This window comes from Falco punctatus (assembly GCF_963210335.1).
Source record: "Falco punctatus genome assembly, chromosome: 2".
NCBI classification, from domain to species: Eukaryota; Metazoa; Chordata; class Aves; order Falconiformes; family Falconidae; genus Falco; species Falco punctatus.
In genome coordinates, this window is record NC_137581.1 from 13,906,530 (window position 1) to 13,929,028 (window position 22,499).

Sequence of the window (22,499 nt, forward strand, 5' to 3'; positions counted from 1 at the left end):
TATCTAACTTTATACACCTAACTAAGGGCATCTAGGTTATGGGCATCATCCTATATAGCTAAGGGAGATACAGTCATCTCCAAAAGGTGATTTTATCCAATCAAATGTGTCCTTTTCTCAACATTGATTGTACAAAGTGACTGACTTCTAATTCAGGTAGGTGAGTTAGGCACTTAAAATTACCATCTTTTTTTATTCTCATGGGAAAATAATGACCTTGTGCCAATGTCTGAATTCATGGGTTTTTTCTAGTAACATCTGTCTACCATTTTAAAATAAATTAAGCATCCAACCTTTTTAATACACATAGATGTAATTGGGGGGGGGTGGGGGGGTGGTGCCAATGTCTGAATTCATGGGTTTTTTCTAGTAACATCTGTCTACCATTTTAAAATAAATTAAGCATCCAACCTTTTTAATACACATAGATGTAATTGGGGGGGGGGGGGGGGGCATGGGGGGAAGAGTCTTTGTAGCTGCTCTACAGAGTTTTTGATTTAGATCAATATGTCCATCTGAGCACTGATGAACTTGGGATGTACCTAAAATCTGAGCGTGGTACCAGGTATTGAAGGCTCTTTGACTGTCTGTGGCTGCTTGCAAAGGAGGATCTCTGCAAGAGCAGGTTCCCTGGTTTCAACCTCCTTGCTACATAGCTAATGTCAAACAGAGGATGTGGCTGCTGAATTTGACACACTGTGACACATGGAGATAATTGAAATTGTGCACTTTCTTATATAGGCCACTACAGCTCATCACCTCTGTATTATTTTACTCCTAAATGTCCCTCTTTGTGAGGCATGAGGATAATAGAAGGCAAGTACTTGTCAACATCCTAAAACAGAGGGTAGATAATTTAAAAAAATGAATTATCTTGCATATGACCTACTCTGGTTAATGTTACCCTTTTCTTCCCATGGCTATTACATCAATTTGTGTATTTGTATTTTTCTGCTACATGTAGGAGATCATCAGGGGATGTCACACATTTTGCTTACAAGGAGTGTTAAGCAGAAACACTCCCAAGCAAGAGGTATTTTAACATTAGTGCCACTGTCATAAGTATTGGACAACCCTTTCTGATCCTCTGTAAATTCAGGTTTTATCCCAATGAATAATTTAAATGAACTGTGTTTTCCCACTGTTAATTATGTTGACTGGTGATGTTTTGCTTTTGAGAAAGAGTGAACCTATTGTTTCAAGAGCTATGACTGTGGCAGAGTCCGCCTTCTTCCTGATCTCGGAGTCATTGCTTACATGAATAAATGCTGTGTTAAAATGTGTAAAGAGGTGGAACCAAGTCTTAAATCACTGTTATCCATCAACACCAGTGCCTGAGTACTTGGTTTTTTCATTATCTTGTGTATAAAAGCTTAATGATGTAAAAAAAGGTAGGATGGAAGGGAGGAAGAGTGCATCAAACAGTTTTCTATATTGCCTATTTAATGAGAAAAAAATAGTGGGAAATAACAGCCAAATGAATTCCAAAGCTATTTAGAGCAGATTTCTCAATAAATAAATAAATAGAATCCCAAGAGCAAGTTTTACTTTAGTGCCCATCCTAATTACCTTCTGGGTTCTTCATCAGACACAAAAGGACAGATTAATATTTTCCACATGAATTACTTGTTTTGTATTTCATGGGAAAAAAAACCCACCACAGTTTCCAAGACAGTAGGTGCCACAACCAGGTATTATGCTATGCTTCCTCACAAAAATTCATTGATGATGTAGGGAATAAAACCACAGGAGGCAAGCTAAAAAGTAGCTACCTATTGTAATCACATCAGGACTACAGCCTGGTTGTCTGTCACATCTCCACCCCTGTGGAGGTGAACTGCAGTGTGCTTTCATGTTCTCTTGCTCCCTTTCACATGCACACTTGACCTACTGCAACCCACAAGTTTCACAGTAACTGGTAGTACCTGAAAGAGTGATAAGCAGGGACACAAGTCAGAGTTTCCCAGCTCATGGTCTATCAATCATTAATGGTTTGGTAGGTCAGGCAACTGGGCTTTCCTATCATGTGATCAGTCTCAAAGGGAGATCACTGGATGGTCTACTCCTGCTGCAACACAGTGCCAATATCTCCATGCTTCATTTCTGGAACATGGTATTTGATGCATCATGCGTGATAGGTGACTGCATTAGTGTCCATGACACATCAAGAGAATTAAATGCAGGATCCACTGCTATAGATGATAGGAGCTTAGGAATATGTAGGCATTTGATTCTCTCTGTGGCTTAGTAAGATATTTGATATGAAGGCTCAAAAAGGAATCTCCATATACAGCTCAAAAACTTTTAAACTTTAAAATGGATACTGTTTTTCTTTGGGGTTTGTTTATTTGCGTTTTTTTAATGCAGTTAAGTGTTCATCATGAAAGATGAAAAAAAAAATCTATGAAGATCAGAATCAGCTTTTTATTTAAAATACAATATTGTTCTGATAATCACTTTGTAGTTCCTCTTTTCATACAAATATTCTAAGGCATATAAGAGTCCAGAATTGGGTTTATGGCAATCAAGCAACTTATTTTTAGTTTTTTGTTGCTAAGAATTGCAACAAAATAGAATAGGATTAAGCATTTTTTTTAAAGCGTATTTTGGAACTCCCAATACCTATGAAGGTGAAGAACCAAGTTGCAACGTATCTGTAGAGATTGCAGCTGCTCAACCTGTGGCTGAATCATATAACACATGATGCTCAAATTGTTTGTATCAAAAGCACTTTCATATAAGTCACCAGAACAATTTTTAATTAAAGTTCAATGAAAAAACCCACCATACAACCTCCTTTTATATCATTCTGCACACTGTATGTTATGCTTTTTTGAACTACATCCAATTTCAATGGTGTGTTCCTGTTTCTGTAAAAATTAGATAATTTATGTTACAGAACTTATATCTCTAGAATGAAACACAAGCACTGTTCAGTAGAGTACAAGGTATGCTCCATGTTGCACCATACTATACATTACTCACTAGGGCACAACAGTGCACAAAAAATGTAAGGCAGGAAGTGAAGGATGCGGTTCTGTTGGTATCATTTTGATGAAATACCAGGACTCAAGATAAAATACGCATTCAGCTCAACAGTGACTCACACATTTGAAAGTGAATTGGAAATTTGGATAGGCAGAAAGCAATGATCCATGTGGGAATTTAACAGGAGGAAGGAACTTTACTCTGTAGCCCTGCTTAAAGTCTGAAAAGGCCTTCAAAACTTGTGTGAGTTATGAAAGTGAACAACATTCTTCCACATATTTGGTTAATAGACAGGAAGGGTAATTAGAATCCTCTGCTTTTTTTCTAGTTGCAGAAACTGACAGTTTTGCCAAGTAGTGAGACAGAAAATCCTAGCAGAAGGAACAGAAAATATAATATTGATTCCCAGGCTATGGTCAATCCATGGATTGCTGATGGCCTGATGGCTGATACAAACAGATCACAGAACATCCAGAACACTGTAATTAAACAGGAATTTGTAGCTGGCCAATCTTTGTACTGACTGAGGTTCATAACAACAGCCTTTGACCAACAGTATTCAGGTCACAGTATCTTAAAGACCACTACATTGTCCTTTCATTTGGGTCATGACATGCCACTTAAGTCCACAGCATGCACTCCTCTTTTTCTCAAAACACAGGGTAGTGGTTTCTTCTTCAACACCTTCTTAAGCATAAACTCTTGGGTTTTGTCTGTACCATCCCTGTGTGCTGCCTGAAACTTTGGAAACAGTAGGATCTAAAGGGAGCAATTATCTGTATACAATGCATATAGAAAAATTGAGCAGGTGGAAGATTTTATGAGTCCTGAGGAGAAACAAACAAACAAACAAACAACTAACCCACACCACCACCACCACCACCAAAAAAAAAAAGAAAAAACAACCATCACCACCACCACACCACACCACCCCCCAAAAAAACCCCAAACACACACAAAACAGATCATGTCATAACATTCAAGTTTCTGAATTTAAGATTTATTTTTTAAGCTTTGATAAGCAAATGTTTGTCTTTTGGAAATAACCTCCAGATGCAAATGAACATCTAATGAACAAGTTATTGATGTTTGACTCTACTTTTGGATGTGAGTTTCTCTGAGTTCAGTGCACTGAACCATTTTCTAGCCTGATGATAGATTTTAAAAAAGGAAAAAAAATCTTTACTACATAAATTTGGCTAGAGAAATTAAGTCCTTAGCGCTTTTTTTCTTTTTTCTTTTCTTTTTTTTTTTTTTTTTTACATCAGATAAAATCTACATTAAGGAATAAAACTTATTTGTGGATTTTTGACTTCTATAGAGTTTTTCATTGATATATAAAAATTCAGAGATTATAGAAAAGTCATGGAGATGGTTTCTTCAATGCAGTTTTGATTCTGTCAGGTATGTAGGTATCCCAACATAAAAATAAAGGACCCTTGGAAAATTACTGTTCAAAATGGGAATGAGACAGTGATACTGTATACCTCTACATTCTTTTGTACTGACATAAAATATAAACAGGACAAAACAAAAGTGTTTCAGAACAAACTTCTTCAATAATTTTTCCTACTCATTTTAGTGGATAATTGTAGCCGTGCTCAGAGAGTTGTAACTGACAGCAGAATATCCACAGACAGATCAACATAAGAAGACAGGGCTAGAAGGATTTGTTTGGTTCATCAATTCCCACTGTGCAAAACTTTAAAGGTACAAAGAGAACTTTATCATTAATTCAATGTTTTAAGTCCCTGCAATAGCAGAAAAATTGTTTGTATTAAACCCCAAGATTTTCTTTGGAACGGGACATCTAAGAGAATGCAAAAACCTATAATGAAGCCTGCAAATATAACTTCTGGGAATCATATATTTGGTTTGTAGATTAGCTTGCAAGGGATTTCTGAAGGTCATCTGGGATTTCTGAAGGTAATCTCTGGTCCAACCTCCCACTCAGAGCATGGCCAACCTCCAAGCTATATTTAGTTTCAACCTTTCTCCTTTCTGGGTAATTTGTTGCACACTTAGACCACTCATATCATGAACTTTTTTCCCTAACATCTATTCAGAATTTCCCTTGTTGCAGCTCATGTTCATAGCCTCTAATACCTTCACTGTGCACCTCCAAGAAGCATCTGGCTCTATCTTCTCTACACTCTCCTACTGGGTAGTTGAAAACAGCTCCTTTCCATCCTCTTTTTTCCATATGGACAAAATCCCTTAGTCTTTTCCTGTACATCTTGTGCTCCAGCCCCATAAACACCTTGGAGGCCCTGCACTGATTCCTCTGTGTCAATGTCTTTTGAGTACTGGGGAGCAAAAACCTGGGCATGATACCTTCAATGCTGCATCCTTAGTGCCAAACAGAGAAGAATCACTTTGGCCTCCTGGCTACACTCTTCCTCAGTCTGGCTACACTCAGCCCAACATGCAGTTATTAATTTCTGCAAGGATACACTGCTGAATAATATTGGGTTTGTGCACTGGAACACCTAAATCCTTTTCTTCTAAGCTGTGTGCTAACCACTATGTCCCCAGTCTGTTCAGGATGTCACATTCAGCTTTGATCAACTTCATAAAGTTTCTGCCAGCTTCCGCCAGTTTGATCCTTCTGCACACCAGCTGAAGGTGCACTTCATCCCATTTTTCAGGCCAGCAAAAAAGACATCAAACAACATCAGTCTCAGTATCAGCCCTTGAGAATGACTGAGATTAATTTCTTTTTCCAAATCTGAATATTACCGTACCCAACATATGTGATCAGGACATACTGAGGAGGCGGTGGTGCTGCTCAAGATGAAAATAAAGCCAGGACCTATAAACCCCATTATTTTATATCAAATCTGTTGCAGAGAAATTGTTCATCTGGTCTCTAATTTGCCCCTGCTATGTCAAATACAAGTTTTATCAGTATTTATTCACAATCCTTCCAGCAGATAAGAAATTACTTCCCGTTCCTACCACTAGTTTCAGGAGATAAATGTTTAAGTATTTTGTATGCCTTTTTGTGACAAGGTGCAAGGACTCAGAACTAGTCACTCTCTGGGTAAGTTAATATGCTCAACTAAGTGGAAGAATTATCCTTTCATAAAAAAAGTTGACAGTGTGGGATGTGGAAAGACAGTAGTTCATATTGTATTCATATTTTAAGCATAAATACATGTCCTGTGCTTTTAGATTTTGCTGGAAAAAGTCAGTAGAATGTCAAGTCTGAGCTAATAAATATCAGATAATGCTGTCACAGGGATTTTGGGGATCTCAGTTTGAGGGCAGAGTATTTTTTTTTTTAAATGTCATATATGCCATTTATACAGTTAAGACTTGTTAAAACATGGTGTTTACCTGCACCTCCATTTTCATGTGTCAGTTTCTAGATACTATAAACTTCTTCTGAATTAACTGTTCTAGTCACAAGAGGCAATGTAGGCTTGGCCTTAGAGATACTTTTTAGCCCTCTATATCTTGCCTTTTTGTGTGTGTGTGTATACATATATACACACATGCACCTATGTGTATTCCTTTATTCAGAGCAGTATCATATTGTTTAGTATTTGTAAAGTGCAACAAGATTCTGAAATGTAAAGTGTCAAATTCAAAAGTGCCTTCAGGGTGAAGTAACATAGTCATAGCAACTAGAAGTCCAGGTCAAGCATGGAAAATTCCCATGACAGCAGTATACAATATATGTTTAAAATGAAGTAATTGTTTTCATTTATTTTAACTGATGCTCAAGTAAGAAACTGTGTTATAATTACAAAAATATAGAGCTTTTTTCCCCTCTCTTTTTGTTCAGAAAACTCCAATTTGTTATATTTTATGGCCTATTTCATTGTCGTCTCTGGTTACTTCAGTGATGTTTCATTACTCTATTGACATAGCAGAACATAATATTATTGGTACAACTGAATGTGTCAGATCAAAAATATGGTGCACCAGCTTGGGAAATTAAACATGGATTTTTTTTGATTCTTTTTTCCTTTTCATAGGAAAAAAAAAGACAGAGATGTAATAAAACTATGAAAACATACAGTTAAAATTATATTTAAAGCTTTAAATTTGTAATCTCTGTTCTAGATCATGAGCAAAACATCATATCTCTAGCCAAAGACATAGCAAAGGTGCAGTTTCTGCTTTGTTATTAATAAGGGAAATACTCATGCAGCAGGCTGGCAGGCTGCCCATATTTAGGAATATGACTTAAATCTGATCCATTCAGCAGGTCCCTGTTCAACATCTATTAAACTCATGCAACTATGTGATGGCAAAGGGAAGAGAATTGCCACTTCATACAAAAATCTACCTCAGCTGCTCTCACTTTGAGTCAGATGTGCAGAATGAGCTGCATGCAAAATTTAAGGAAATAAAGAAATTACGATGCTGTAGGGATACAGTGATTTAAAAATAATGCCCCAAATGGTACAACTTTTCTCTGCCTATCTTTGTGGAAGGCTCTTTGTCCTTTCTTATCTTCAGGAAAAGCTGAAGAGCTGGAGAAACAGGGGAGATGGTGAATGATTTTCTTGATGACAGCACAACACAATGAATAAAACAGAGATTGTTTTACTCAGTGCAGAATACCTTGTTTTCAGGGAAATTGAGTTTCAGGAGCTTTCTGCCTTCTCTTCCTGTCCAACTATGGTTACATCTCTGAGAGACAAGTAAAAAATTATGATGATGGTTACAGTATAAACAATATATTAAAACTCCAAAAGGAATTATTTTACAAAGGTGTCAGAATCACAGTTACAAACATTGCATTTCCTTGTGTGACTGTAAAGTGATCTGATATCTATGGAAGCCTCGATGGACAATAATCCATCTGAAAAATGTTGTTGCATCTATTCTCATTCTGGGTAAATCTCTAAACTAAGTTGTGTTTAACTTCAAAAATTACTCTTAGAAATGTTTTGACTATTATTAACTGATAGATACTATCCTAATCAGATATCCTTAGCTAGCACAGTGGAAGCTAGCGAAGCAGCAGAAAGTCTCTCTGGATTGTTTCATCATTTCGCCTCTACTCATTAGACCAAGTTGATGTTATGCTGCTTTTTATGATGACACTCAAATATTTACAGTATTTACTCCACCTTTTCTTTTGGAAAGAAACAAACAAACCAAAACAAAGCATAACAACAACAAAAAAACCCCAACAAAACCCAAAAAACAACAACAAAAAAAAACCAGACAACCTCCCCCCTGCCCCAACGTTTTACCAAACAGTGAAAAAACTCATTTTTCTAATTAATATCCTGTGACAAGGCTTGCCTTCCTTTTGCTGTGCTATATTATAACCAGTGCTGAAGTTAAATCCAACATTGGTGTTTTGGTGGAGCACCAAACTCCCTACGAACAATACTTCTTATCAAACTACTGACTTCTTATCAAACTACTGACTTGAATTTGTGAGTAATCATACTGACCTCAAGAAAACTTGCCTGGGACTCAACCTGTGGGGTTTATATTATCAAAATTCTGGTTTAATATGGGTGGCATTAAAAATCAAAGCTTTGAAGAATATGATTCTTGTATGCCAAGGTAACTATATTTAGAAGATAGTGGTTCTATGATGTAATGCCACTTAGAAGATTTTTGTCTTAATCAGTTAGTTGCATGAGCCAAAAGCTGTAAAGAAGATAATGGGGCAGAATATTCTGAAAGGACAGAGAAAATATACAACAAAGGTTGGTGTGTGATTTGCCCATATGCCATTTTCAAGAAAACTGTGGAATATGGTCCAAAGTTGATACTGATTTATTTGTGTCTCATGGACAGAGGTATTACCTTCACCCTCCAAAAAGAACATTTAGAATCATAAAATCATAGAATAATTTAGGTTGGAAAAGACCTTTGAGATCATCAAGTTCAACCAAGTCTGCCAAGTCCATCACTAAAGCATATTTCTAAGCATCACATCTATGCATTTTTAAAATACCTTCAGGGATGGTGGTTCCAGCACCTACCTGGGCAGCCTGTTCCAATGTTTCAACAGCCTTTCAGTGAAGGATTTTTTTCTAATATCCAATCTAAACCTCCCCTGGCATAACATGAGGCATTTTCCTCTTGTCCTGTCACTTGTTATGTGGGAGAAGAGACCTACCCCCAGTTGCCTACCACCTCCTTTCAGGTAGTTGTAGAGAGTGATAAGGTCCCCCCTGAGTCTCCTTTTCTCCAGTCTAAACAACCCCATCTCCCTCAGCTGTCCCTCATGAGACTTGCTTTCTAGACCACAGCATTTGGAGATACCACAGCAACCAAGCATGTATAATCACATACAAAACGCTGGTATATCAACTATGACCATGATAAATAAGAAAAAAGTATAATAATCATAAGGTAAATTGGATTTCAAGAGCATTATTTTAAGCTAATTTCTTTGAGTAAAGGTTACCTACAATCCAACTGGATTGCAGGGGAAAAAAGGGCATCTAGGCTATAAAAATGATGCTCTGTTAGCTAAGGAGTCAAATCTGGACCATTATTTGGCAACAACCTTCACTCTATCTAAAATGTGCTCCAAAAAATAGAAAGATTAGATTGCTGACTACCTGTATACATCACTGTTCATGTTAAAAACAAGGAAATAATAGACTTACAAGAAAGCAAGTAAATATGCTATTCTAGAAAGTCATATAAGAACTATAGAGATCTAAATTAGTTTATGGTAAGCATATGGATGCAAAAGGTGATAGCCTCTCATGAACTTTCACTGTCCTGCTTGTGACCAGTGAACAATACAGGAACAAGAAATAAAATGTACTTGCAGCTTCCACAAAACCTGGACAAAAGAGTGCTGTCTTAAAATCGGGAAGCAGAACATACTGTTAAGAAGCAATGGATCATATGGTACCTATGAAATGGACTGACCAAAGTGGTACAGTGATACGTATCCAGGAAACAAGATAAAGCTTGGTAGCCTTGTGAAGCAGGTCTAGATCACAAAAGGGATAATACCTTCTGATCAGCTCTAGACTCCCGCTCTCTTGTAAGACATCAAAAATAGAAACACTAAACTCTCTTTTGAAGCAAAACTTAAAATATTATTAACTGCAGATGACATTTGGAAAGAATTGATCTAAACTAATTGAGGAACAGAATGTTCTTTGGCTTTAAATCTGAGTGGTTTGATTTATATAGCCCTTTTAACAAATTCACCTTTTGCCTCTCTTTGGATCTCAAGGATGACTGTGCTCACTGAGTTCACTGTAGGCAAGCTCAATCCACCGTGAATTCAGTTCTTATTTCAGTACTCGCCATCCCCTCCAATTAATGTAAAAAGTCTACATTAAATGTATAGAGTGTAAATGTTAGATTAGAGCACTCTTTTATTCTCTGTGATTTATAAGACAGGGTAACATCCTGACAGACCTCAGACTGTTGTATACCCACCCAGTTTCAGTAAGGTGATTATAGCTGGACACGTACTGTAGACAAGACACATCCTAATCAACGACCTTTAATTTTTTCACTAAAAAGCAGGAAAGGAGTCAGGCCAAGGAAAAACAGTTCCATAACAAGAGTGCTGTCTAACTGTTAATAGCTACAAAGGATTATTCAGACCGATAAACCAAAGGACTCCCTCTCCCTACCATCTCTTAAATTAATGTTTCTACAATGAATTGGCAGGTATTACTTTACTATTTGAATTCATTTGGTTCATTATTCTTCAGTTAATTAGCTATTCCATTAAATCAAGTTGTCTGGAAACAGAATACTTTAGCTAACAGTAGTATTAGATATTTTATTAGCTTGCACTAAAAAGTCAATAAAGGATGACCCTGCTCATTACAGGCCAAGAAAAATTTGATGGGCTGAATTGGATACAATCCATTCACACTATTCTTTAAAATTTAGTTGCAAATTAAAGCCTTGGTCATGCCAGCATTTTAAACAGATGAGAACAATTTTTGAAGATTGTCTTCTTTTTTATACTGCACTCATCAGGAAGTTTTCTTTCCATCCTCTTTTCTGCTCTATCAAATAATTTTTGAGAATTGATGGGTGACTGGAAGTAATGTATAGCAAAGTTATTCTTATTCTTCTGATATTTCAGGCCTTTACACTAGTAAGGTCAAATTGAAGAGGTAGTAGTAGAATTCCTACCTCCCGTTCCCCTGCAGTGGTGCTGGGAATGGGTAAGAGAAGATGATCAACCTCTTCAGAACATCAGAGCACCTTCCCCTCTGGGAATGTCTCAGTCAGTAGTGAACAAAGCTTGAGTTCATCTACATCAGGGGTCCTCAAACTATGGGCCACGGGTCAGATACGCCCCCCCAGGTCCTCAATCCGCCCCCTGGTGTTTAAAGACACCCCCCCCCCCTACCCGCCGGGTGTTGGGGGGGGAAACCAAGCAGCCACAGATGACTGCTGCCGCTTCATCCATGCGCCGGCCCCCTGGTTGAAAAGTTTGAGGACCCCTGATCTACATATTGTGTCTTGTAAATTATTAGTCAGATATCTTGACAGATATCTGTCTGTCTTTTGTGCTTTTGCTAGTAAGTTCTGATATGTTCTGGTTACATGTATGACCTGCTTTTGTCTCTGCATTCTTTTCAAAAAGCGCTCTTTAAGTTATTAAATAAAAACCCCTTAGTAATAGAACACTCAAATTTGACCCCTCGGAGCATTGTGCTATAGGAATCAACATGTTTAGGAAGAAGACAGTCCTAAAACCTTCCCTGCCTTTATTACTTAAAGCACTAAATTCTCCTTAGTTTTTGGAAAGCAATTTAATTTCCCTACTTTGACTTTTATAGACTTTTAATTTCATAAAATGTGGAATATAGTATTTGCAGTATGTTGTTGCAATTAATCTTAACTACTTCCAATTTGCCAAGCAGCTCTTCATGTAAATATTGTTTAATTATTTTTTTAAGTTTTCCTGAACTCCTTAAAATCTCATTGACAAGGTAAAAATCTCATGAGCAAAGAATTTTTTCATTCATGCCAAAGTATTTCAGAAAGGACAATGTCTGGTATATTCTGCAAGAGTTCAGAATTCTGCCCACTTCATTTCTAAAGAACTGCCCCTCATAAAGAAGAGTTTTCTACATAAAACTGTGGCAAAGGATTAACCGCAGTTTTCATAAATAAAAAGAAAGAGCTTTGCTGTGGTTCAGATTCTGTTCTGGGTCATTGTTTTCATACACTCAGCTAAATCAACTCAGGTTCAGGGTTCCTTTGCTAAAGCAAAAACTAAGTTCTCTATTTGCCAGGCAGACTGTTGCACCTCGTTTGAAAACACCAGATATAGTGCACATGGTTCCTGAAATTGCTTAATTGCAGGTAGTGGGTTTTGAAAGAGATGGAGATGCTAAGGATTTAATATTGGTTGCTAGAGTGCTGAAATATTTGGAATTACACATCCTGACATTACTCCAAGATACAAATTACAACTTAGATCTTTTATTGACAGTAATTAGGCCTTATTTGCATAAGTAAGGCCATTTTAGCAACTTTTTTCTAAAATACAAATAATAACATTAATTATTTTTTGTACTATTGTCTGTATTTCACCTGGTGTTATTTCCTACAAACAAAACCAGAATGTTAGACGAGCAACAGAATAAGAAAAATAGATATCCATTTTCTGTACTGTCCAGCACCTAAAATGAGCTATTCCCAAGTTTCCTATGTGAACCACTAATCCTTTACCTAGCAGTAGAGTTTGAATTCTCCTTAATATTAGAGGAGAAGGAAGTTTAAACTTGTGGCAGTGAAAAAAGTACACAATTTTAAAGTCTTTTCAGACTTTGTCTGCTAGTATTTCAGAGGCTAAACATCTGTGAATTCAGAATTGTAGTACATTCACTGGTCAAAACTGTTCAAAACTACTGAGATCTCCACAAAGGCATGCAATCCTTATTTATTTCTTGGGTTATACACACTATGAAATTAAGGAGGCGTGTAAAATTTTGCATTACAAGGTATTACAGTCCAACAAAGACATTTCAGGTACAGCTCTGTTTTAAGTAGATGATAGCATCTACCATGATATACTCTGCTGAAGAAAAATTTATCCTTTCAGACATTAAGAAATATTTTTCATTTTTATGGAGATCTCAGCAAGAGCTTTGGGGAAACGTAAATGACACTTCATCATGATTATTCCCCCCCACCTCCTCCCCCATAATTCAAACATTTTAACAATGAAAAATCAGCTCTTGGGGTGTTTTATGTATGCTCTTTAAGATTATTACAATACCATTAGAGATATCTAGCATTCACAAAATAACATTTTCAGTTAATTTTTTTTGTGAAAATATGCATTTACATTTCAAAATGCATGTCATGATTCTTGTGTGAGTTCACTATAACTACTACAGAATATGATAAGTCTTCCATGAAAATCGAAAGTTTCAGAAATCCAAAGGCAAATAGAGAACCCACAATTATTTTTTTAATATATCTTTTCCATTGTTTATATTTCAGTTCATATTTTTTTAAATTTTCTTGGCATAAAATTTGTGCTTTGTTTATGTCAGAGGTGGCTAAGCAATAGACATCAAAACAGAACATTATCTGCTGCTCATTCAGTCTAATAGAAAAGAAATTCTAAGTGTCAACTGCAGGATTCCCTCCTACTTGAATTTATTAAGTTCAAGTACATAGAACAAAGGAAGGGAAACATCTACTTTCTGCTTAGTAAAAGTAACTTGATAGCTAAAGGCTTCCCCACAGAAAAAAAGCACGGTGTTAACTTGAGCTAATAGTATCCTGATGAAAGCAAGGCCATTTGTAGTTTTAATATGAGTAACAAATCTTATTAAAACACCCAGAGCCTGTCTAACATTTTACATAGTCTTGTATTAGGCATATTTGCACTTTTTAATATACAAAGTTAAAGTCTGAGTTAAATCATCTAATGTCTTAGAAATATATCCCTAATCATTAACTTATTCCTTTCTTTGGACATTTTGAGCTGACATCCTTTTGCGCTCTGTTTGAGAAGACCAACTTTGCAAATTATTTTTTTTGTTGTTTTAAAAAGTCCTTTCTTAGGGGTGAAGAGATGAAACGCACTGTAATAAAGAAGAAAGCTGCAGTCACTGGGTTTCAGTCTGGCAGTTTCAATTACAAAACTAAAACTGGTACTTCATAAGAATGGTTCTTCTAGCATCTGTAAAGGCATTGATTAACTTCTTCACATTAACCTGTGGCCTTAACATTAAGCATAAATAATGCAGGGACAGCTGCTGAAGTGCTAAAATGCGGTTAATTTTATCTCCTTACCTTCCATTCAGCAAGCTGAAGCTTTTACATAGAGATTTGCAAAGGAAATATACAGTATAATCAATGCACAAGTTTGCATGGCGTATGAATGAAAGAGTACGTGTGTGTATAAAAACACCAGAAGAAATGTCACAGCAGGGCTTGAACAAGCAGTGAATGTGCAGCCAGTCAAAAGACTGAGAGCAGCCATCCACAGATAACAACACAGAACTGAGCAGGGGCTGATGGCAACAAGGCCACACAAGAGCTAACGTCACAGCACAGATGTGGGGTAATCTCAATATGATACAGCTCAGCATGGCTATATGCCTTTGTCAAGAGCATGTAAAGGCTGCAAAGAGCAATGCCACTTAAGATTAGCCTAGAAGATATGAAGAGGAATCCAGAGGCAGCATTTCTTGTCCTCTAGTCCATCACATATAATAATGATCACAATATTAGAACATATACGTCTCATATGTTGCACAGGAGTATGAAACAGTGAGTGAAAGTTCAGTATTCTGTATGATAAAAATAAATTTATTCTGTCTATACTGTGTCATTTTTAATTTTGCTACATTATTTACAAAAACACATACACAGTGTCAGGTAAATAAACCTGAAGAGTTTTGATACGAAAGGAATTTTTTACACTGTCCTCATTGAATTCTGTGTCACGTCCTCAGTGGAATATACTTGCACTTTAGCTGCACCAACAAAACTAACGTGTTCAGTCCTTGCTTACCTGGACTGTCAAGAGAGAACAACTCCATGACAGGAAGAGGACAATTTTTACAATTTTTACAGTTTGTACAATTTTTACAATTACAAACACTCTTTACAATTACTCTGAATCTTCTGAGTAACTAATTTTTCTATTAGCAAAATGCATGGCAAAATATGAAATGTTTGGAGCTTTGTGAACTGAATTGTTTGGGGAAAAAAATGAACATAGCAATTAATTCTGATTTGACTTTGAGCTGTCACCAACATTTGAATGTACTTCCACTTCTGATGAATCTAATCCGGATGTATACAATGTATAGGAAATAACAATGAAGTCTGGCAATTCTCATGTGTAAGCACTTCAAGCTAGTCAGCACTTAGAGGCCAGAAGACTTTTTTCCTTATAACATGGCATTGCTCAATTAGGTGCTCTACAAAGGGTTTAAAATGTTCTTTTTAAGTATCATCTATAGGCTATTGTCAGAGACAAACTGCCATATTAGAAAGATCACTGATCTGTTCTGGTAATAGAATTGAATTTCTTATGTTCTTGCTGTCTCAAAATGTGTTACTATTTTTCTCCATACCAACAATAGGATCAATGTTTCTACTTTTAGGAAAGTTCACCTATTTCTATTCTGCAGTGCTGCACCTTTCTGCCTATGGAATTAATTATTTAAAAGTATATACATATGAAAAAAATATTAAATGTGTCTCATTACTTATAGATAGAAAAGAGAAGATACCAAGGAACAATAAAACCAATGATATATAGATGATCAGAAGCAGAAACATACATACTTATGAGTGTTCTTACCACTTTAACAGAAACTCATGGAGTGTTATGAATTACAGGTTTAGAAAGTATAAGAATCTCACTTTACTCTCACAGATGATGCATGAGTAACAAAATCCTCTGAAGAAGCTATATAGCTCAATTTTTCAGCATTTTTCAAGTTACTTGTGAAATTCTTAGTTATTAAAGAACATTTTTGACAAACACAAATGGCCTGCTCTGTATTAATAATACAACTGCAAAGTCATTTGATCTGTAGCCATGTAATAGAAGAAAGAATTTGGACCAACTGTATACATAATTTTTGTATCACTAAAATTCTGTGATTTTTTCTTATAAAAATTTGATGATGGTTAGGATATTTATTTCATTGTATTTGTGCCAGTCACTTAAGAACATGCAAGTATATTGTTTCAAGTATTTCAGTAGTGCTGCAATGGAACTTTCACTCAATAATGATATATCTCATAAGTAGCTTTATAAATCTCACAGCACACTCAAGGAAATAGAAGTTCTTCAGAGACTGTCCTTACAAGCATTACTGCCACATCTATCAGGACAGCAATAGATGTATGACATGACTCAACAAAATCTATATGCAGATTCCAACAGGAAGTACAAAAAAACAATTTCTGTGAATGATGAAGTTGAAAGAATTTAAGATATTGTCAGAATAGCAAGAGCAGTATCCTTTTTACTGAACTTGTGTAAGAGCACACCTTACACAGTTACAGTGGATCAGAACCTCTAGTGTTTGACACCTCTGGGTTCGGAGGTGTGATTTCAAGTTGGCAATATCATGAAATGAAAAGAGTTATGAATCATGCAGACAATGAAGGAGCAATTAATATACACTTTATGTCTATTAATCCCTGGTCTGACACATCATTAGAGGTATTCTTGAGCTTTTTCACCTTTTGATTTTGCATTCTTACCAGAAAGCAAGTTCCTTAGGAAGTTCTCTCCCATCTAGAGAATGTGATTTTTGGAACATCTGCACAACCCCCTGATAATCAGCATCGTCTCTTCAGCTAGCTTTACTCTGTATATTCTTCATGATTGGTGCTTCAGATGTTCCCATGCACCCCATGTCTTCCTTTCAAGCTTACCATTTCTGAAGACTGGTGCTTCTTCTTAAATGATTTGTTTATTCCCTGCTGTTTCTTGCCCTACTCTACCTTCACGCCTATCTTTTAGCTTCAGTCTATTATCACAGCCTTTTTTTTTCCACAATTTTTTTTCACCAAGCTTCTTCTCTGTTATACCTTCTGAAGTGCTCTGTGTTCACTAGCACAACAAAAGAGGTATTAGATGGCCTGTGATCTTCCTGCTTTGTAAAAGTTAATTTCAAAATTAGGCATATTTGTATTTTATACCCACAAACTGGGAATTTATGGGTTAACTCCCGACATGTATGGTTTACAATGGTATTTCTGCTAGCTTTTTTTTGAGATGTAATTCCGTTACAATCTTGAAGTTCTCACAAGAATCTGACTGGAGTTATTAACATAGTTTTTAAAGAATCTGACCTCATTTGACTTAAAGAAATCAAAAGGAAATACTAATCCCTGAGAAAAAAATCCAACATTTATCACATACTGCAGAATGCATTTTTTGTAAAAATATAAGCCTGCTGTTAGTTCATCTAAAGGTCATCAGTATCAGTAAAGCAAATGTTTCACAGTTCTTATAAATCTCCAAGTTGGCAAGGTACTTCTGCAACACACAGTGAAATTATTGACCCTCACGAAGTAAACGCTTTGCCAAACAGTTTCAAGTCACAACCTTTAAAGATTGCCAAATGTGTAGCTCTTATAATAATCAGAGATTTAGGACTTAAACACTTAAAACGTTATGCCAAAAGAACATAGAAGAGCTGACACAATAGGACAGATTCTACCAGAACATTAATGGATGACAGAAAAGTACAAACCTATCTTAGGAAATATACAAATATTCACATTATTTGTCATATTGTTTAACAGGCAGATTCTGACATGAAGTGTCACTAATGCTTTCAGTTCATCTGGCTAAGTCACAGGAATAGGAAGGGTAACGTATAGGAGAATGCACAAAGAGTTAGTGACTGGAGAGAAAACTGTGGATGCTAGAGGATGCTCCATAAGATCCATGAAAGAAAAAACACAGAAAGGAAACAGTCCCTCAGCATAATACTGCACTGGATTGATTATGTGGTATATTCTGTGCCCTTGTCGTGCTCTCTGTCACAGCCTGTAATCATTTCACCAAGATATTCATATGTTGCATCTAACACCAGGGGAGCCTCTCTTGGTCTGGTAGGCTCCTTGTTTTCAAGGAGAGCAAAATGTGACTGAAGGTGGCTTCAGCTTTGATTTCCCCTCACAAACATTAACTCCACACACCTTATGTAGAATGATTTGGTATGTGATATCCTCTGTCACTGAAGGTACCTCTCCCTATTAATGTCAGGTTTTGTCACCTATCTACTCTTTCAGTCACGATTTCTGTCTGATCTTCCACCCCCCCCACCTTATTGCAGCATCTTCATTTATGGCAATTCCCCATAAATTTATTTTGTTATTTTCAAAGACAGAGAGCTGAATTTTAACAAGATGCTTCATTTCTGTCCAGTTCTTCGCTCAAGAGCTCCATCAGAGAGAGACCACTGTGGGTTCACTAAGATTTCCTGCACTTTGAAACCTAGCACTTTATGATCTGGGATTTTGATATCATTAAAATAGCAATGCTTTATTGATCTCAAGATTACTTTATTTACTTTTCTGGAGCCTGGTTTTAATTACAACAATTGAGAAAATGTCTGAAGTGTTTCATTTGTTGGACTAAATAACGCCAGCTCTTTGGAATGAAAACATTCAGAAGATACAAGTATTAGACCACTTAGATGAAGAATGCAGTCCAGTATTTTCCCACCAGATGTTTCCAATAGACAAAGTTTTTATATTGACAATTTCTGTGCAAACAAAACAAACAAACAGACAAACTCAAAACCCCAGCCAGCAACTACGTAGAACACAGCCGCTCACTCACTCCCCTCCTCCACTGGTGGAATGGGAAGAATTGGAAAAAAAGGTGAAACCCATGGGTTGAGATAAGAACAGTTTAATAATTGAAATAAAGTAAAATATAAAAGTAATACTACTAATAATTATTATTATTGTAATGGAAAGGGAGATAAGAAAAGGAGAAAGAGAAATAAACCTCAAGGAATTAAGAACAAAAACCAAAAAAACAAGTGATGCAAATACAATTGCTCACCCCCCACTGACCAATACCCATCCAGCCCCAGAGCAGCAATCCCACACCCCCAGCTAACTCCCCCAGTTTATATACTGGGCATGACATCGTATGATATGGAATATTCCTTTGGCCAGTTTGGGGCAGCTGTGCTGGCTGTATCCCCTCCCAATTTCTTGTGCCCCTCCTTCTCACCGGCAAGGCCTGAGAAGCTGAAAAGTCCTTGACTTAATACAAACACTACTAAGCAACAACTAAAACCATCAGTGAGTTATCAATATTATTCTCGTCCTAAACCCAAAGCACAGCATTGTACCAGCTACTAGAAAGAAAATGAACTCATTTCATGCCAGCGCTTCTGTCATGGCCTCTGGTGTGACTGTCATTTCTGCACTACAGATGGTGGTGAGCGCAGCAACAATGGCACCTGTGAAAGCGAGAAAAGAAGTCATGAGTAAAAAATCAGCAGAGATTTCAGCAGGCACCTGATTAACCTCATTGCTTTTTCAGGCAAGAAGTTATTTTTGACAATGATCAATTATACACAAGAAATTATGATAAATCTGTCATCTCTTTTCCTTTCATTTCCCCTCTCTTCACTTTATAATGCCAGAAAACAAGGAGCTGCTTGAAACTTCAAGAGGGTGCAGCTGGCAGAGAGCTGAGAAAGATGTTTCTGGAAAGTAGCTTATTTGATGAACAATACAGTCTTAGGTCAACTGAAATTACTTAAATTAATCTAAAAAATGAGACTACTTAAAAATTCCAAAATGACTAATTTGAAAAATTCCCAATGAATCTGAATAATGAGCAATTTTTGCAGTATTGTGTTCTGATAGGTCCCTTTTGAAATGTTTCTGAATTACATTTCTACACTCATTTTATTTATTTTTTAAACTGAAAAAATATGCCATGTTATTTGTTTGGGTTAACTTTAAACAAATAACAGAATAGTAATTATTCACTGAGCTCTGTAATGGTTTGTGCAAATCTACAAGAGTGACATACATGAGGAAATACATGAGGAAATACATGAGGAAGACAAGAGCTGGAATGAAGTTGCTCCGGAGCAGAGTTTCTAGTTTACCTTATTGCCAGGCCACTAGTGAGCAGAGGAAGGTGGTGTAACGTGCCCAGAGAGCACTTAGCTACTGATGTTCTGTTCCCTGTGCTTTCAAAAATATCCCATGCAACTTTGGACAAACATTCATGGGGCCAGTTTTCCAAAATTACTTCAATGACTGAGTAAAGTATTTGTTTTCAAAATCCTATACCCTTACTGTATAATCAAATAGGTACCTAAATTTGTGGTCTGTCTTGTTGCATTTTGTTTTAAAATTAAGTCCCACAGATACTCAATATATTGTTAACCTGACATTGACAGTTTTAGTCATGGAAGAACAACACAAAACCCCTTTTGGGCTGAATCCTTTGATGTAGTCAGTAAGGTAAACATTATTCTTGTGCAACACCTTCCATTTTCCTTAAAATTGTTTCTTCTTTCTACAGTAATTTCTAGTTAGGTGCAAGGTTTATATGTTGAAGTGACCAAAATGTACCTCTCTGGAGAGTATCTTACTCGCAGGGCTACACCTACATTTTGGACACACTGAGCCCTCCTACCAAAACTAACCACTCATCATGGAATTCCTAGGTTGATTAGGCTAAAAAGAGGTGCCTACTCTTTAGTTCAGTAATCAGCATTTTCACTTAGATGGAATAATCTGGGATTAATTGGCTGATCTAATGACTGCATCTGATTATGGGAAGCAGTTACTGCAGAAAATACTCCCATAGCTCTCCCCACTCACCCTACAAGGAAGGTCAGCGTGTCACCCTGTGTGTGACAAGGTGCTGTGGATTGATCCAGGCAGGCAGGCACCAAACAGCTCTGAGCTGTGCTGGTGATCACACTAATGTTTCTCCTGTGAATTCAACAGTCTCCTAAAGTTCACAGTTCTTTTACACATCCATCCCATTTAATTGTGATTTCCTCAAAATGGCTAAGGTCTATATAATTCCTGCTGTAATAGATGCTCATAAAAGGTTCCCCTCAAATAATTTTTTCTGAAACTATTCTCTATTAAAAAAAACTTGTAAAAGAGTTGGTATTTGCGAGTCATGCATTTGGGTGGGGGGAGGGGGAAGCAGAATAGTGTTAAATAGAATCCAACAAAAATATTTTTTTTTCTTATGTACCTATACTCATATAGTTGAAATATGAGAAAATATTTACATTAAACTATGACTGATCTCTTCAACATGGTCATATGGTGAAGTCTTCTGTGTGTCTTCATTTCGGCCTTCATTATTTTTTATAGAAGGTAAACTCTCCCTAGACTCAACCCATTAGAGAAAATTATGCATGGATTTCCTCCATCCCTTTCAATCAACTAAGTATGTTCACATCAGTGTTGAAATAGAAAATTAGTTTTATAGTACAAAGGTAATGATATGATAATTGTTTCTTATGAGTATATAACCTTGAAAGATTTAATAATAGGGAAATCTCTGTGTTCTTAAAACCAATTTTGTGTCAGCTTTTTCCTGGCAAATGTTACCGCTATCCAATGTAACACTTGTTTTGTAATATTTCTTTTGTTTAAAAATCTTCTCTAATACCATTAGGCATAATTTCCTTAGTTCCCATAAAGATTTTGAGTTTATTACAAGCTTTGAATTTACAGTTCCCTCTGAATATTCAGCACCTTTTTCCCTGGAATGACATAAGCAAGTTTTAGACAAAATCTTTTCATGCTTTCTCTTTTCAATTTATTTTTCAATTTCCTTTTAGCAATGTAACTTGTAAAATTTTTATTTTTTAATTTATCCTTAAATTTTAGAGAAGACACTAAATGGAAGTTACTTAACAGCAAAGGGGAAGGTTTGAACTGCTTATTTGTCTACAGGTATCTTTTTTCCCTTACAAATTGTATTATGTATTTTGATCATTAATTAAGCTACATACCTACACATTTATTCTGAATCTGTAAAAGATGTATCTTGGATTTCCAAAAGTAAGTAAATATAATTTCTAACTCTTTTCCACAGTACATCAAAACAACAATACTGTTTTTAAAAAAAGAGGAGTGCAAAACAGTCTGAGAAATGGAGCACCTAATTTACATGGCATTTTTTTTTTTAATTATTATTTACATTTTTCACAATGGACAAAACTGATGTATTCATACTGTTTGATAGAATTACTACTCTTGCCTGTAAACAGGAGTATATTTCATAAAGGTAAGGTTTTTCATATAGGTAAGTTCTATTTGTGTTGATCAGAATGGATCAACATGAAAGTGCTGAAATTTGCATCTGTTTATAATTTAATAACAATAAGAAGTCAAAAATTTAGTTCAGAAATTACAGTTGACTGTTTTTAGCATCTTCAGAGTCCTAGATATTCTACATAACTCTATCTGCTTGTCTTTAGTAGCCTAGAAATACAATGCAATAATTAGAAGAAAGTCAAGCAACGCTAAGAATATTTATTAAAATTTAAATATCTAGTTAACCTAAAATTTGCTGCCAGAAGTGATTA

At 36.1% G+C, this 22,499-nt stretch overlaps 1 protein-coding gene across 1 annotated transcript in view; it reads left to right on the plus strand.

Annotated features, from left to right (window-relative positions):
- Positions 1–344: 344 nt before the first annotated feature.
- CNTN5 (contactin 5) overlaps positions 345–22,499 on the plus strand; it is a 968,197-nt gene continuing 946,042 nt past the window's right edge. The window contains exon 1 of the mRNA XM_080376471.1: positions 345–9,115. The gene's annotated coding sequence lies outside the window, so the exon portion shown is untranslated. The remainder of the gene's footprint in view (positions 9,116–22,499) is intronic.